The sequence below is a fragment of the Loxodonta africana genome, chromosome 22 (assembly GCF_030014295.1).
Source record: "Loxodonta africana isolate mLoxAfr1 chromosome 22, mLoxAfr1.hap2, whole genome shotgun sequence".
NCBI lineage: Eukaryota > Metazoa > Chordata > Mammalia > Proboscidea > Elephantidae > Loxodonta > Loxodonta africana.
The window spans coordinates 53,980,164-53,997,394 of record NC_087363.1 but is presented as its reverse complement, the minus strand read 5'-3'; positions in this window follow the sequence as shown (position 1 = coordinate 53,997,394).

Genomic DNA, 17,231 nt, shown 5'->3' with positions numbered 1-17,231 from the left:
ACTCAACTCTGCGAAATCAGTCAATCACGGATGCTAGGAAAATAAATGAGCATTGCTATGTTCCATAAAACTTTATCTATGGACAGTAAAATCAGAATTTCATACCATTTTCACATTTCACAAAACCTTACTCTTCCCTTGATTTACACCATTTAAAAATACAGAAACCATTCTTAGCTCAGGGACCATGCAAAACAGGCAGTAGGCTGGATTTGGCCTGTGGGCTGTAGTTTGCCAACTGCTGTTCTATGTGCCAGTGTTCTAATTTTTATTTTAAGAAATGATTATTATTGCATTTTACAGTGAGAATACATGACTAATCTGATGCCATGAATCCAGTGTTGAGTCAGATCATGGAGATATCGAGAGGTCAAGAGAGAGAGAGGAAAAGACACAGAGAGTATGCCTTCTTTTTCTTCCTCAAACCTATTGCTCTTAGGGTCAGAACACAGTGAATGTTTTAAAGAGTAAACTATGCAAGCAGTGGAGCCCTGGTGGTACAATGGTTAAGGGTTACGGCTGCTAACAAAAAGGCTGGCAGTTCTAACCCATCAGCTGCTCCCCTTGGAAATCCTATGGGGCAGTTTTACCCTGTCCTATAGTTTTATAGGAAGAGTGGAGCCCTGGTGGAGCAGAGGTTAAGAGTTCGGTTGTCAACCAAAAGTTGCCAGCTTGAATCCACCACCCTATGGGGCATTCTAATCTCTCCTGCAGAGTTGCTATGAATTGGAATCGACTCAGAGGCAACGGGTTTGGTTTGGATTTTGGTATAGGTAGGGTATATATGCAAGCAATGAAGTTATTAAACGTTGGTTGAAAGATAAGTATGGACTAAAAGGCCTTACAAAATTGTTTGACTTTCCACTCCCTTCCATCCTTTGCATTTCAGGCAGCATTCCAACGTGTCTGGTTGTTCCCCAGAAGCAAAGAAAGAACAAGCGCTTTTAATGTAAGCATTTATTTTTATTTCCTGTCGGCAACCTTGGCCACGTTCGAATTCGAATGCATTGCTAAAGAGCCAGTCCAGGCACTTTGCCTAGCTTGGGTTCTCTGGAGGAACGACTCCCTATTATTATTACTTCAGCCCATTTGTAATGTGTGTGAGTGTACACTGTTTACAAATAAAAGATTACATCTTTCTACTCCAGTAGCCTTGTCAAGTGACAGAACCTCAGAGAGTCCTTATGTCTTTCACTACAAGTCAGTTATGCATCCATCACATTTGATGCCCAGGAAAAGCATTAAAAAAAACCAGTGTTCTTCACTGTGGGTACAGCATCTGGCTCTTTAAAAAGAGCCTTCAGCAATGTTATAACCAGGAGAACAATTAGTTCTTATACTCCTTCATTCCCATGATTGAAGGAAAAGGATAATTGATTATGAGTCGACTTATTACACCTGAACCAATACCAAGTAGCCACTGTTTTTGCAGGAATAAAATAAATAAAAAAGGTTCTTTTTGAAGTTTGCTCTTTTATCATCAATCAAGCCAGCTGGCCTGTTTAATGCCTATAGACAAATCAGAAGACATGAATAGCGTACTTCAGCGGTGCGTGCTCAGCTGTGTTGTCTTAACAGCTACAGAGGGTGGGGGTTTTCCTTTCCTTCCCTCTCTCCAAGCAGTGGTTAAGTGATTGCCTGCTAACCAAAAGGCTGACAGTTCAAACCCACTAGCTGCTTCTTGGAAACCCTATGGGGCAGTTCTGCTCTGTCCTGTAAGGGTCACTATGAGTCCGAACTAACTTGATGACAACAGGTTTTGTTTTCTTTGTTCTCTATGCACAGGACAGCTCTGATTTCTCAAGGAAAGGGAGACTTCAGTAATTGCAAAACTGTCTAGATTAATTTGCTGGGTGGCGCAAAGTGTTAAGCACCCGACTGCTAACCAAAAGATTGGTTGTTTGAACCCATCCAGAGTCGCCCTGGAATACAATCTTGGTGATGTGCTCCCAAAAAGTCACAGCCTTGAAAACCCTATGGAGCAGTTCTGTTCAGCGCACTTGGGGTCACCATGAGTTAGAGTCAACTCAATAGCAACTAACAACAATCTGAGAACAGCAACAAAAGGACTAGCCAGGCTATGAAAAGAATCAACGGTTCTGTCAAAAATGACTATATTTCTCTTTTTAAAATTTTTCTTAAAATGCTTCAAAAAGAATAATCAGATAACATCTTAAACAGAGTAGCATTCCAGTTTTGGGTTCAGGTCATTCCTGTCTCAGAGAAGTAAATGGAAATGTTGCATTCAATAAGATATTTCTAGCTTGTTTTCACTAAAATTTCTCACATTTGTATTAAGTCTGGGTTTGAGTGATAGAAGGTAGAATTCAATTTAAAAAAGAGTGCACGTTTGGGTAGAATTTGTAGACCATTTCACCGAAATGAATCTTTGTTGTTAGGCATGATGTTTGTCCATGCTGGTTTAATCTGTTTGCTTTTTCCTTCGGCAATCCTAACAATGTGTTGGAGAAACCTAGAAAAGGGAAAGATTGCTCTCAACCTGCTCCTACGACTTCCACTTCAAATAAAAGCTCATAAACATTGCAACCAGAAATATCACTTGGTAGCAGCTAAAACATATGCAGTGTCTACTCCGACACAGGTGTACACACCTGAATAACAGCTTGTAGAGAAGTAACAAAAAAGAGTAAATAACTAATTATAATTGTCAATTAACACAAAGTTGAACATAAGCTATGGTGCAACAGGTGAGGAAACACAATGAGGTGGAGCAGAAAGAACCTACACAGATAAATTTCCAAGGTGGATTTTAAAAAAAGATAAAATAAATAACAACAGGATGATGCTCAGTATGTATGATAACCTACTGCTGTGGAATCAATTCTGACTCCTAGCGACCCACTAGGTCAGAGTATAACTACCCCATAGGGTTTCCAAGGAGTGGATGGTAGATTCGAACTCGCAGCCTTTTGATTAGCGGCCAAACACTTAACCACTGTGCCACCGGGGCTCCACCCCATTTTTATACTCATACTATTTTCTTTTTTTTTTTTTTTTAACTAAAAGTAGTGGTAAAATTCTCTCCTTCCGTACGGGAGACCCAGTTTGATTCCCAGGCAATGCACGTTGTGAGCAGCCACCACCCATCTGTCATTGGAGGCTTGTGTGTTGCTATGACATTGAACAGGTTTCAGCAGAGCCTCCAAGCTAAGACAGACTAGGAAGAAAGGCCTGGTGATCTTGGAACAGGCTGCTCTGCCATATCTTGAACTGAACCTGTGCCATTTTTCCTTTCCCTAGCCTGTCTCCATCTCCAAGTATGATTTTGCTGTTAGCTCCTCTAAAAGTTAAATGTTAACCAATGTTTCCCCTAGGACCGTGGAAAAATAGGTGATAGCTATCTAAGCCTGTCAAACAGGACGAAAGATGGAGCCAGCCACCCCCTGGGCTGATGGGATAATATCAGGAAAATATCAACATGTTTGAAATATGACCACTGAAACCAAACAGAAAGAGAATGCACATTCCACAAGTTCCTAAAACCTATGGCCCCTTTTCCCTTTAAAATCCTAGCTGGCCTGCAGTTCCTGGAGACAGACAGATTTAAGAGGAGATCATTCCCCTCCGTCTCCATATATTCTCCATATACCGCTATATATAATAAAGCTCTTGCTACCCACCTCACCCCTGTCTCAAAAATTGGCTGTTTGCAGCAGGCAGTTCTATCTTGCAAAATTGCAGTAACAATCTACTTCCAAAAAATGAACCAACGAAAATGCCATGGGTCACAACAGTAAGACCTGCCCCTGGTCATGGTGATGGTGTAGTGGCAGGTATCGTTTTGTTCTGTTGTACATGGGGTTGCCACGAGTCAGGACTGACTCCGTGGCAGCCAGCATCAACAACATATTTTTATTTAAACATTTAAATATATTATTTATATATATTTAACTATATATTAAAATATATTATTTATATATATCTAACTTTAACTATATATATGTAAGGTTAAGCGTTGACTGCTAGCCAACAGGTTGGCGATTCAAACCCACCGACAGGTGTCTCAGAAGACAGGCTGGTGATCTGCTTCCAAAGGGCCAGAGGCTTGAAAACCCTGTGGAAACAGTCCTACTCTGCACGCATGGGGTTGCCATGGGTCGTGATAGGCTTGATGGCGACTAACAGCAAAACAATTATACATTATATAAAAATTGTGCAATTATATATTGAAAGAAATACATATTTACTTAATATTATTATTCTTAACATTAAAGTGTGTTTAATTAAATATGTAAATATTTATATTTTAATATCATATATGCACGCTATAGGTAGACTTGGTAGACTTCTTGCTTATACTATAGCTAAATGTGTGTGACGGTCAGTCATTCCTGAGGAAAGGGAGTGGAGGTGTGTCTGTGTGGGTGTGTAGGGTCTAGGTTTTGGAGAATTGGTGTAGGATGGGATGTAGTGCGAAGGGTTGGAGGCATTTATTTTTACATGTTTATGTATTGTTTGATTTTTTTAAACCTCAAATATTTTTTGCAATGAACTCATTTAAAATCTTAAAGAGTATAAACAACAGTAATCTCTTATGTGCTGTTCTGAAGAGAATTCCTAGGAGGAATGAAAGTTCCACCTAAATCTAACCAGTCCTGGAGCATCAGCTGGAGAAAATGGGAAGAGATGTTTGCCCACCTCCCCATAAATCCCAGAGAAATGGTTTCTACACCTAGACAACTCCGTCTCTAAACCATAGCTTGAAAAATGTGCTAAATAATTATTATGGTTTTTTTTTAACCTCTTTAAACATCTTGAGAATTAGCGCCTTTTTTTCTAGCCATATATCTCAAATACTCTTGAGTATTTGGAGTTTTAAAAATAAAATTTAAATTCCTAATGTGGGGAGGGGGGAATGTTTAGAGTACTGGAAAAATATTCAGTTTTCTTTTGAGTTAAATAAAATGTCTGAGATGTTTTGTTTTGCTTTTATTTTTATCATGCTAGATAATTGTCTTTTCCATTTTCCTGTGGGGGGGTATATAAGGATAGAAACCCATTCAGACCTGTTAAATTTGAAAATTAAATATTAACTCTTTAACAACAGTAATGGCAAACTCTGGTGAAGTTATCCTTTGTGATTGTAGATGAAGACACCATATTGACTATAAATCTTAAGTCATAACTTCCTATTCCTATGGCTATAATTGGCATAGGGAAACATTGAAAGGGCCCCTGGTAATTGTTGCTAAATTACTGAATCAGTTTTTCTCAGCCTGATAATTAAAAAAAAAAAAAAATTTCAAATGCCAAACTTAGTTTTGCAGATGCTAACTGCTAAAGTACGCGGTGATAACCAGACCTTGCTTAAAAAACCTTGCTTAGGTACTTAAAACAATTTTTCCACTTAGTCATTTTAGTTATGACAGTGCAGTGTAATTTATCAAAAGCACAATGAGAGGTTATCAAACTCTCATTTCAGTAAAAGAAAGAGGAACATTACCCTCCAGAGATAAATCTTCCTTTAAACTTTACAAAGACCTTAAGTGGTTTCTACCCCATTTATCATTTCTATTTTTCTGGAATGCACCAGCTGCCTGTGTTTAGAGAGTAGCGCAGGGCAGACGGCCAAAATGAAGGGTGAAGGCTGGTTCTATTTTTTTATATGTTCATCCACCATAGAAAATTATTTTAAAATCCGCCATGTTTAGGGTTCAATTTTGGTAGTGTACAAAACGCTAAAATGTTCTCATTTTTATGAAAAAAAAAAAGGTTTTTGTTTTTGTTTTTTTTTTAGTGTGAAAGATGGTAACAATTTCCTTATCACAAAATATGTTCGAGAGAGAACAATCCCACAATTTCTCTTATAGTCAAAAAAAAAGTCTTTTTTAATGTTAGCATTCTCATAATGTATGAAAAACCAATTTGGTATTTCTTTTCACTCTTGATATATGATTAGAGCGCTATAGGTTTACAGTCATTCTATCTAATTTATCTTCTTAACAGCACTCAATGCCATCTCAAACGATCCTGTTTTATTTACTCATGTGCTTTTTATAATATTTCCTCCCCTTTAGAATGTAAGCTCCTTGAAAGCAGAGACTTTACTTTTCTAGTTCACTGCTGCGTTCCACACACCTAGCACAATACCTGACAGGTAGTATTCCCTCAATATATATGTTTCAATACATAAATGGAATAAATAAATGAGTGGATGGATAAACAGTTTTAAATGCAATAAATCAAAAGGTCATAAACCTCGAGAACAGAAATTGGAAGTTTTCATAGGCTTATATGCAAGAGCCATAAATTGAATATGCATTGCAAGAGTTCCTGGGTGTTGCAAATAGTTAACGAGCTCGGCTACTAACCAAAAGTTTGGGAGTCTAAATCCACCCAGAAACACCTCAGAAGAAAGCCTGGATGATCCACTTCTGAAAAATCACCCACTGGGAACCCTATGAAGCACGTTTCTATTCTGACACACTTGGGGTCACCATGAGTCAGCATCTAATCAACAGCAACTGGTTGTATATGCAAGGGCCATAAAGTCGATATGCCTTTCAAGGAGAAATGGAATGTTAAATTACACCTTGTTGTTGTTGTTAGGTGCCATTGAATAGGTTTTGGCTCAGAGTGACCCTAGGCACCACAGAATGAAACACTGCCTGGTCCTGCACCATCCTCACAATTGTTGCTATGCTTGAGCCCTTTGTTGTAGCCACTGTGTCAATCCATCTCATTGAGGGTCTTCCTCTTTTTCCCTGACCCTCTACTTTACCAAGCATGATGTCCTTCTCCAGAAACTGATCCCTCCTGAAACATGTCCAAAGAATGTGATATGTAATCTTGGCATCCTTGCTTCTAAGGAGCATTCTGGTTATACTTCTTCCAAGACAGGTTTGTTCATTCTTTTGGAAGTTCATGGTATATTCAATATTTTTCACCAACACCACAATTCAAAGGCATCAATTCTTCTTTTGTCTTCCTTATTTGTTGTTTGACAATGAATAGGGAAGACAAATTACATGTTAAATAAAATTTATCTCAATTATTTTTACTCACTAATATTATTTATTGAAGTTTTAAAATAATTTCTAGAAATTTCTGCCTTTATTGTCCATTCATCCATTGAACAAGTCCTTTTAATATCTACCCTGTACTGGAAACCCTGGTGGTGGGGTGGTTAAGTGCTATGGCTGTTAACCAAAAGGTTGGCAGTTCAAATCCACTGGGTGCTCCTTGGAAGCTCTATAGGGCAGTTCTACTCCGTCCTACAGGGTCACTGTGAGTCAGAATCGGCTCGATGGCAATGGGTTTTTTTTTTTTTTTTTGGATTACCCTGTACTAGTTACTGCATTAAGCATTACTTAAAAGGACAAAAATACTTTTCCTTTCTCAGCTTATAATTTTATGTGGAATGTGGGAAAATAAATAAATAGAAGATCACAGAGGATTGTGATAAAAAGCTCTGTGATTAGAGGGTAAAGTGTGTTGCAGAGCAGCAGAGGAGAGGTAGGTGGGGTGGAGGTTGTCAGAGCTGGTTTCTTGGATGAGTGCCATTTCAGCTGAATCAAGAGAGATGAGTGGGAGTGATCAAGGTGAAGAGATGGAGGTAAAAGGACATTTAATCAAAAACACTTTTTGCAAAATTCAGGCAGTAAATGCAAGATGATTTGAAGTAGGATAGCAGTAGATGAAGAGAGAGAGATGTATCTGGAGCATGGAGGGCTTTGATGCCCTAGTTAGATGTTTAGACTCTGTAATGAGGGTGATAGTGAGTCCCTGAAGGCTTTTAGATGGGGAATAACATTTATTTTTCATTAATTCACTCAAAAAGCAGTTATTAAATCACCAGCTTCATATGGAAGGGAAAGAAGCCTCGGATAAGTAAAGCATTACTGAAAAAGAAGAAGAAAGTGGGAGGCCTCACTCTACCTGATTTTAGAACCTATTTTACCACCACAGTAGTCAAAACAGCCTGGTACTGGTACAACAACAGACACATAGACCAATGGAACAGAATTGAGAATCCAGATATAAATCCATCCACATCTGAGCAGCTGATATTTGACAAAGGCCCAGTGTCAGTTAATTGGGGAAAAGATAGCCTTTTTAACAAATGGTGCTAGCATAACTAGATATCCATCTGCAAAAAAAATGAAACAAGACCCATACCTCACACCATACACAAAAACTAACTCCAAATGGATCAAAGACATAAAGTCTAAAACGATAACGGTCATGGAAGAAAAAATAGGGACAATGTTAGGAGCCCTAATACATGGCATAAACAGAATACAAAATGTTACTAAAAATGCCAAAGAGAAACTGGGTAACTGGGAGCTCCTAAAAATCAAACACCTATGCTCATCCAAAGACTTCACCAAAGGAGTAAGAAGACTACCTACAGACTGGGAAAAATTTTCAGCTATGACATCTCCAACCAGAGCCTGATCTCTAAAATCTACATGATTCTGCTAAAACTCAACCACAAAAAGACAAATGAGCCATTAAAAAAATGGGCAAAGGATATGAACAGGCACTTCACTAAAGAAGACATTCAGGCAGGTAACAGATACATGAGGAAATGCTCATGATCATTAGCCATTAGAGAAATGCAAATCAAAACCATAATGAGATTCCATCCCACTCCAACAAGGCTGGCATTAATCCAAAAAACACAAAATAATCAATGTTGGAGAGGTTGTGGAGAGGCTGGAACACTTATACACTGCTGGTGGGAATGTAAAATGGTACAACCACTTTGGAAATCTATCTGGCGTTATCTTAAAAAGTTAGAAATAGAACTACCATACAACCCAGAAATCCCACTCCTTGGAATATAACCTAGAGAAATAAAAGCCTTTACACTAACAGATATATGCACACCCGTGTTCATGGCAGCACTGTTTACATTAGCAAAAAGTTGGAAGCAACCAAGATGCCCATCAACGGATGAATGAATAAATAAACTGTGGTATATTCACACAATGGAATATTACGCATCGATAAAGAACAATGTTGAATCCACGAAACACTTCATAACAAGGAGAAATCTGGAAGACATTATGCTGAGTGAAATCAGTCAATTACAAAAGGACAAATATTGTATAAAAAAAAGTATAAGAAATGGAGAAAGAGTTTAAGCACAGAAGAAAATACTCTTTGATGGTTACGAGGCGGGGGAGGGCGGGAGGGAGGGAGGGGGTGTTCACTAATTAGATAGTAGATAAGTTTCATTTTAGGTGAGGGGAAAGATGATACACAATATAGGAGAGGTCAACACAAATGGACTAAGCCAAAAACAAAGAAGTTTCCTTAATAAACTGAACATTTCAAAGCCCAGTGTAGCAGGGGCGGGGGTTTGAGGACCATGGTTTCAGTGGACATCTAAGTCAACTGGCATAATAAAATCTATTAAGAAAACGTTCTGCATCCCACTTTGGAGAATGGTGCCTGGGGCCTTAAACGCTAGCAAGCGGCCATCTAAGATGCATCAGTTGGTCTCAACCCACCAGGAACAAGGAAGAATGAAGAATACCAAAGACGCAAAATAATTATGAGCCTAAGAGACAAAAAGGACAACATAAACCAGAGACTCATCAGTCTGAGACCAGAAGAGCTAGATGGAACCTGGCCACAACCAATGACTGCCCTGACAGGGAACTCAACAGAGAAACCCTGAGGGAGCACGAGAGCAGCGGGATGCAGACCCCACATTCTTGTAAAAAGACCAGACTTAATGGCCAGGAGGGACCCTGGAGGCCATGGACCCCAGATCTTCTATTACCCCAGGGCAGAAACCATTCCGACAGCCAACTCTTCAGACAGGGTTGGACTGGAATAGGGGATAGAAAATAAGACTGGTGAAGAACAAGCTTCTTGGATCAAGTCGACACATGAGACTATGTTGGCATCTCCTGTCTTGAGAGGAAAGATGAGAGGACAGAGTGGGCCAGAAGCTACCCAAATGGACACAAGGAGAGAGAGTGGAGGGAAGTACTGTGCTATCTCATCAGACCCAAAAAACCCACTGCCGTCGAGTCGATTCCGACTCATAGCAAACCTATAGGACAGAGTCTGCCAGACGCTCCTATCTCATCAGAGGGAGCACAATTAGGAGTGTAGAGCAAACTGTATGTAAATTTTTGTATGAGAGACTGACCTGATTTATAAACTTTCACTTAAAGCACAATAAAAATTAAGAAAAAAAAAGTAGTTATTAAGCACATGTTTTATACAGCTCACTGTGGTATGTGCTGGATATACACAGACTAAGTAATACTTAGTTCTGACACTTGAGAGATTTATAAAAATTTAAGGCAATAAATTGTTAGAAGGACAGAAAAGAAAAATGAAACATTTTTTAGGCAGTAAAACTATTCTGCATGATACAGTAACGGTGGACACATAACATTTTGCATTTGTGAATGTCCATAGGACTGTACAATGCAAAGATGAACCAAATGTAAACTGTGGCCTTTAGTTAATAATAATGTATCAGTATCCATTCACTACTATATTTTTTACAGAAATAAAGTGCACACACATAATGAATGGAAATGATGAAATTGTGTAAGAAGTTTTGGCATAGCGTGCCCGTACATATACCACACGTCTCATGACATTTACAAAAGTGAATTTAGGCCTCATTCACCCTTACTCAACAGTCCAAAAATGTTGCTTCTGATCAAATTTGTATAATAAAGGCATAAGCTATGGCCAAGAAGTCATGGATTGAGTTTGCTAAACCAAAACCAAACCAAACCTGTTACCTTTGAGTCAATTCTGAATCATAGTGACCCTATAGAACAGAGTAGAACTGCCCCATAGTTTCCAAGGAGCACTGGTGGATTTGAACCGCTGACCTTTTGATTAGCAGCTGTAGCACTTAACCACTATGCAGCCAGGGTCTCCTAGTAATTACCCATTGCCATTGAGTTGATCCCATAGCAATCTTATAGGACAGAGTAGAACTCCCGCCTTGGGGAAGTTTGCAACACACCAATAATCAGAAAATAAACGATTGAAACTCTGTGTTTGTCTCTATTAATATAAGTTGACAATTATATCACCTTTGCTTTCGAATAATCAATCAGAACCTTGAATCTACTGAACCCTGCCCCCCCAAAAAATCATGTGCTATCAATTGGAAGCAAAAACGAAGTGAAGCCTGCACTGGCATAAATGGCATTGAGTAGCTATTAATAGGAATCTCCATTCAATTTGCATTGGAATGATTATCACAGTCATCTTCCGATTCTGGCTTTTAATTGAAAGAGTAAACTAAGCAAAACTGATACACGATTCCTCTTGGTTCACGAGTTTAAGTGAAACCGTTCAGCTATGTTGTTGCTGCTGTTATTAGGTGCCATTGAGACAGTTCTGACTCATATCAACCCTATGTAAAACAGAACGAAACACTGCCCCTTCCTGTGCCACGCTCACTATATACCAACAGAATGGGAATCCCAGAACACTTTATTGTGCTCATGAGAAACCTGTACATGGATCAAGAGTGTGACCCCAATACTCCCCAGTATGTTTTCTCCTTTTTCAAAATGGGCAACTGAGAGCTTAACATAACTAAGGCCATGATAAACCTGTAAGTTGTTCTTTCTCTGCCTGCCTCCTTCACATACCTCCGTTAATGACTTTGTTTTCACCAAATGTTAATGACTTTGTTCTTTGTTTTAAACTGATGCAAATAACCTTTTGTTCTGTCCGGACTACCTGTGGCATACAACCCCCACAGGAAAGCTGGACCCCAGGTATCAGATATGTAGATCTTTATCCTAACAAAGAAATGTCTGGCAGGGGACTACAGGGAACTACAAAGACACTTGTAGCCCTCATAAGATTCTATGTAAGCTCTTGGGGACTCCACAGAGACAGCCTGTGTTGCTGCCACGTCCCCGGTGATGTATGCATCTCCTTAATAAACTTTCTCACTCTTTCTGACTTGGAGTATGTTTCATTGGTTCGACTACTCCAGGGCACGGACCCTAATTAGGTAACAAGAGCACTTACTGATGAAGATCAGTATGGATTACACCTGGACATAAAGAAAACAAAAATCCTAACAACTGGACCAATAAGAAACATCATGATAAACAGAGAAAAGATTGAAGTTGTCAAGGATTTCATCTTACTTGGGTCCACAATCAACACCCACGAAAACAGCAGTCACGAAATTAAAAGACACATTGCATTGGGCAAATCTGCTGTAAAAGACCTTTTGAAAGTGTTGAAAAGCAAAGATGCATCTGACCCAAGCCACAGTGTTTTCAATCTCCTCATATGCATGCAAAAGCTGGACAATGAATAAGGAAGACCAAAGAAGAATTGATGCCTTTGAGTTGTGATGCTGGTGAAGGATATTGAATACACCATGGACTGCCAAAAGAACGAACAAATCTATCTTGGAAGAAGTATAATCAGAATGTTCCTAGGATGCAAGGATGGCGAGATTACGTCTCACATACTTTGGACATGTTATCAGGAGGGATCAGTCCCTGGAGAAGGACATCAGGCTTGGTAAGGTAGAGGGTCAGGGAAAAAGAGGAAGACCCTCAATGAGCTGGATTGACACAGTGGCTGCAGCAGCGGACTCAAGCATAGAAATGATTGTGAGGATGGTGCAGGACCAGGCGGTGTTTCCTTCTGTTGTGCGTAGGGTTGGTATGAGTCAGAACCAACTCGACAGCTACAGATTTTTTCTTTTTTTTTTTTTTTAATTTTCTGGGCTTTTTAACTTAAGTCACTCCGTCCTGCCCTGCTTGTTAATATTCATGCTTAGAACTAGAGTGTATACTTGGAATGAAGTCACTGCTGAGGTTTACCCTACAGCCAAAGATTAGACAGGCCCATGGAAGAAAGCCAAACTAAAGGTGCACACTAGCCCAGGGCCAAGGACTAGAAGGCAGAGGGGACGGGAAGTCTGGTAATAGGGAACCCGAGATCAAGGAGGGAGAGGGTCGACCTACTGTGCTGTTGGTAACCGATGTCATACAACAATATGTGTACTTACTGTTTAAGGAGAAGCTATTCTGTTCTGTAAACCTTCATCTAAAGTACAATAAGAGAAAAAAAACGTGAAGTCTACATAAGGTTTGTGACCATTATGTACCATTCACATTTCTGAAAATAAACACAATAACTTCTAACATTTACAGGTATCTTTTTGCACCATTAAACTTTTAAGAATCACAAATGCAATGAAAGCTTATGCATATCAAGAAATAGAACAATGTTGAATAAGTAAGCCAGTAATCTATCTATCTCCCAATCCTACTCCTGGCCTACTCTCCTGAGGTAGCAGATACTAACAGTTTTATACGCATAATTATCTCTCTCTCTTTATATATATGTGTGTATATATAAACCCATTGCTGTTGAGTCAATTCTGACTCATAGCAACACTATATGACAGGGTAGAACTGCTCCATAGGGTTTCCAAGGAGCTGCTGGTAGATTCGAACTGCACTCATTCATATCCTGCATTATGCAGATGATACTACTTTGCTGAAAGTGAAGAGGACTTGAAGCACTTACCAATGAAGATCAAAGACCACAGCCTTCGGTATGGATTACACCTCAACGTGAAGAAAACAAAAATCCTCATAACTGGACCAATAAGCAACATCATGATAAAAGGAGAATAGAACAGGATCATACTGTGTACTTTATTCTAAAACATGAAAACATGCTTTTTGTCACTAAATATCATGAAATCCTTCCCATTCAAAATATGTATAGCTATGACCTATTCTTTTTACAGCTACATAATCTTCTATCACTATTTATTCTAAATGACTATTGTGGGCATTTAAATAGGTTCTAGGTTTTGGGTTATATATAAAAATACTGTAATAAACATCCTTGTGTACATGTCCTTACATTCTATTGCTTTTATTTCTGAAAGAGAGTTACTCTAAAAGAGAGCTTCGAGGTTAGTAAGTCTATGTATTTTTTAACTTTAATAGATTTTTCCACATTTCCAACAAGTTTGTATCAATGAATGTTCTCATGAGCAATATACGAATAAAGTGACCATTTCTTCTGAGTAGAAGTTTGATCTCATAGAAAAAAAGCCACGGCACTAGCATTTTTCATAGCATTTGGAAACTCATAATAACAATAATGTTGATTTCTGCTTATGAACACCACCACTATTTTTTACTACTACAACCACTGGTTCTAAAACAACTACTATTACTAATACTATTGTATTATTAGTATTTTATACTAATATAAAAACAGCAGGCTACCATTAGTTGTAAACAGCCATTCTAATATCACTTTACAGTGTTTTATTTATTCTTTGTAGTCATTGAGTGAGCTAGATGCTAATATTTCTGTTAGGTAAGTGAAGGACCTGAGCTCAGAGTGGTTGAATAATACACTTAAAACAGAGCCAGTAACTTCTGCCACTGGGTTTTGAATTCCTTTTTCCCAACTGAATCCAAAGACGTACTCTGAAACTGTCTCCAATAGAGCACATCACGTTGACTACTCCATCCCAAACACACACACACACACACACAACCCTATAGAAAAGAATGACCCGAAGAAGTCGACCACCTTTTATTCTTTTTTTTCAAACCATTAACTAAGTAATTAGATAGCAAAGACCAATGCTGTTTTAAAATATTATTCCCAGATCCACTGTCTTCTTTCTTAATACCATTACTGGATGCTCTAAATTTAATGCCCCATGGATAACTTTTTTCATACAAAAATTAAAAAAAAAAGTCCTTTTCTGCTTTTTCATATGTAACCATATGAGGTTTCCACGTTGTTGTATCTCAGTAGTTGACACCCATGCCTGGTTGATGGAAGGTATGGGCTAACACATCTAGCACAGAAGCTTGCATTTAGTCAAAATTAAATAATCATTTAACTGGGTGGGCTAAAGAAGTATTTTGATGCAGAACCAAGGCATTCAATCAATATGGAACCTTCCTAGTAAAAAAAAAAAGTAGATCCCAGGAAATGTGAAGTCATGTTGCAAGTGAGTAATCAAAGAATGTTGTGTTATGTTGGGTCAGACAAAATGGGCAGGAAAAGGAACTAAGGCATAAGATCTTCAGGAAGTGAAGTAGGGTAGAGACAGAGAAGCAAACATGGTGTACACTTAAATATGAGAAGTAGGAAAAGTTGTCTGAACAAGAATGAAAACTAAAACACAGACCAGTAGCACACTGATAAGAGCTGAAAAACTTGAGTTGTTTCTACATTTGAACCAGCTACGGTTTTTTGTCAACCATCATGGAAAATAACGGCCTGGAGTGGTACTTAGACATCCCAACGCAGAGAAGTTTATCATATCTGAATGTGATCTCATTTCAGGCTCACCACCATTGGTCCAAGAAATTCTGTACTGGAAGAAACTAGACTTCCAGACCTATATGGAAACTGATTTTCCCAAGCCCTTGATCAAGTCCTTAAGAGGGTAGGAGTCCTTAAATGTGTCATTTGGACAAGACTCTGAAAATATGTTTATGTAAAGTGAATCATCGTAAAAAAAAAACTTGTCCTTTTTGTTATTCAACAATCTGCTTTATGAAACTAGACTTGAGAAAACTCCTATTTTTCTTGAATCCCCAAAGTACTTAATTTTGTGCTTCTGTTTTGACACATCTTTTTCTACCATATTAAAACACTATTTCACGTACAAAAAGTAGCCCCTATCTTTATTATTCTAAATAGAATCATTTTTAGCTCTCAGGCCATCCTCACCAATGCCGATGCAAAACCCAGCACCGGCCGTTTTCCACGCTTCCACACCCGCTCTATGCATGCTCTGCTTTGGGATTCTGCACCTGGTAAAGGTCTCAGTTAACCCATCTAACACAGAAACTTGCATTTAGTAAAAACTAAATCAATATGTAACTAGATAGACGTAAGAAGTATTTTGATGCTGAACTAAGACATTGGATCAGTATGAAACCTCCCTAAGTGGATCTCAGGGCATGTGGAGGCATACTGCAGCCAAATAATCCAAAAAATAAAAAATAATAATTTTTTCTGTTGCAAAAAAGGAAAGACACTTCCCTCACCTTTTCTTAGAGCACTTACTTTAGAAAACTTGTAATTGCAAATTCTTTTAAAATGCATATAAATCCTTTTAAAAAGCCAAATAAGCCTCTTATAATTTGCAACTCTTATAAATTGCAACTCAGGAATGTTTCCTCAAGGACCTGGAAACCATCTCTTTGCAATGTAATCATCAAGGAAGATAGCGTCTAGTTTCTGCGGGAGGGTAACAACAAAACAAAATAAACAAAAAAATCCAAGCCCATTGCTGTTGAGTCAATTCCAACTCATAGGACTCTATAGGACAGAGGAGACCTGCCACACAGGGTGTCAAAGGCTGTAAATCCTTATGGAAGCAGCCTGCCACATCTCTCTCCAGTAGAGCAGATGGTGGATTTGAACCATCATCCTTTTGGTTATCAACCAAGTGCTTAACCGCTGTGCCACCAGAGCTCCCACATGGGAGTAAAAAAAAAAAAAAAATTGCCGCTGAGTCAATCCTGACTCATAGCAACCCTATAAGACAAAGTAGAACTGCCCCATAGGGTTTTCAAGACTGTAAACCTTTACGGAAGCAGATTGCCATATCTTTCTCCCTCGGAGCCCCAGGTGGGTTGGAACCACCAGCCTTGCAGCCGAGCTCTTTAACCACTGTGCCACCAGTGCTTCTCTGTGGAAGGGTAGGGAGCCTATTTTCAACTAGCACCTTGCTCCAAGTTGCAAAACTACCTCCTGTCATGAGATACAAGAAGTTTATTTTTCCTTTGAATAAAGGCAGTTAACAAACACAGGTGGCTACATCAATTACCAGGTGAATTTAGCATGAACTATGCGTGACAAATGGTGCATTCACACCCTATTACTTGCATTTATCTTGAGAACAAATGGGGTGCATCTACTTGGCTATATGAAGGGTCAGCTTTCTTTCTGTCTTTGCAATCTCTTTAGGGATTTCCTGTGATGTGCACATTTCTAATTTAATGCTTATTCAGCAATAAAACTGTTGTCTTTCTCTCCTATTTTTGTGGAGAGGTTTTCTGGGTTGGCAGGAGATTTTGTGTGTAATTGCATTTCTCCAACAACCCCACTGGGGCAATTTTTAGGAGCATACTGAAGATCTGGTCTTTGAGAAACTCTTCCCTCCTCTATGCGCTTGGGATGAGAAAAATCTCAGCATATGCTCTGTGGTTTAGTCAACCCATTTCCCTCTCAATTATCCATTTCCATCT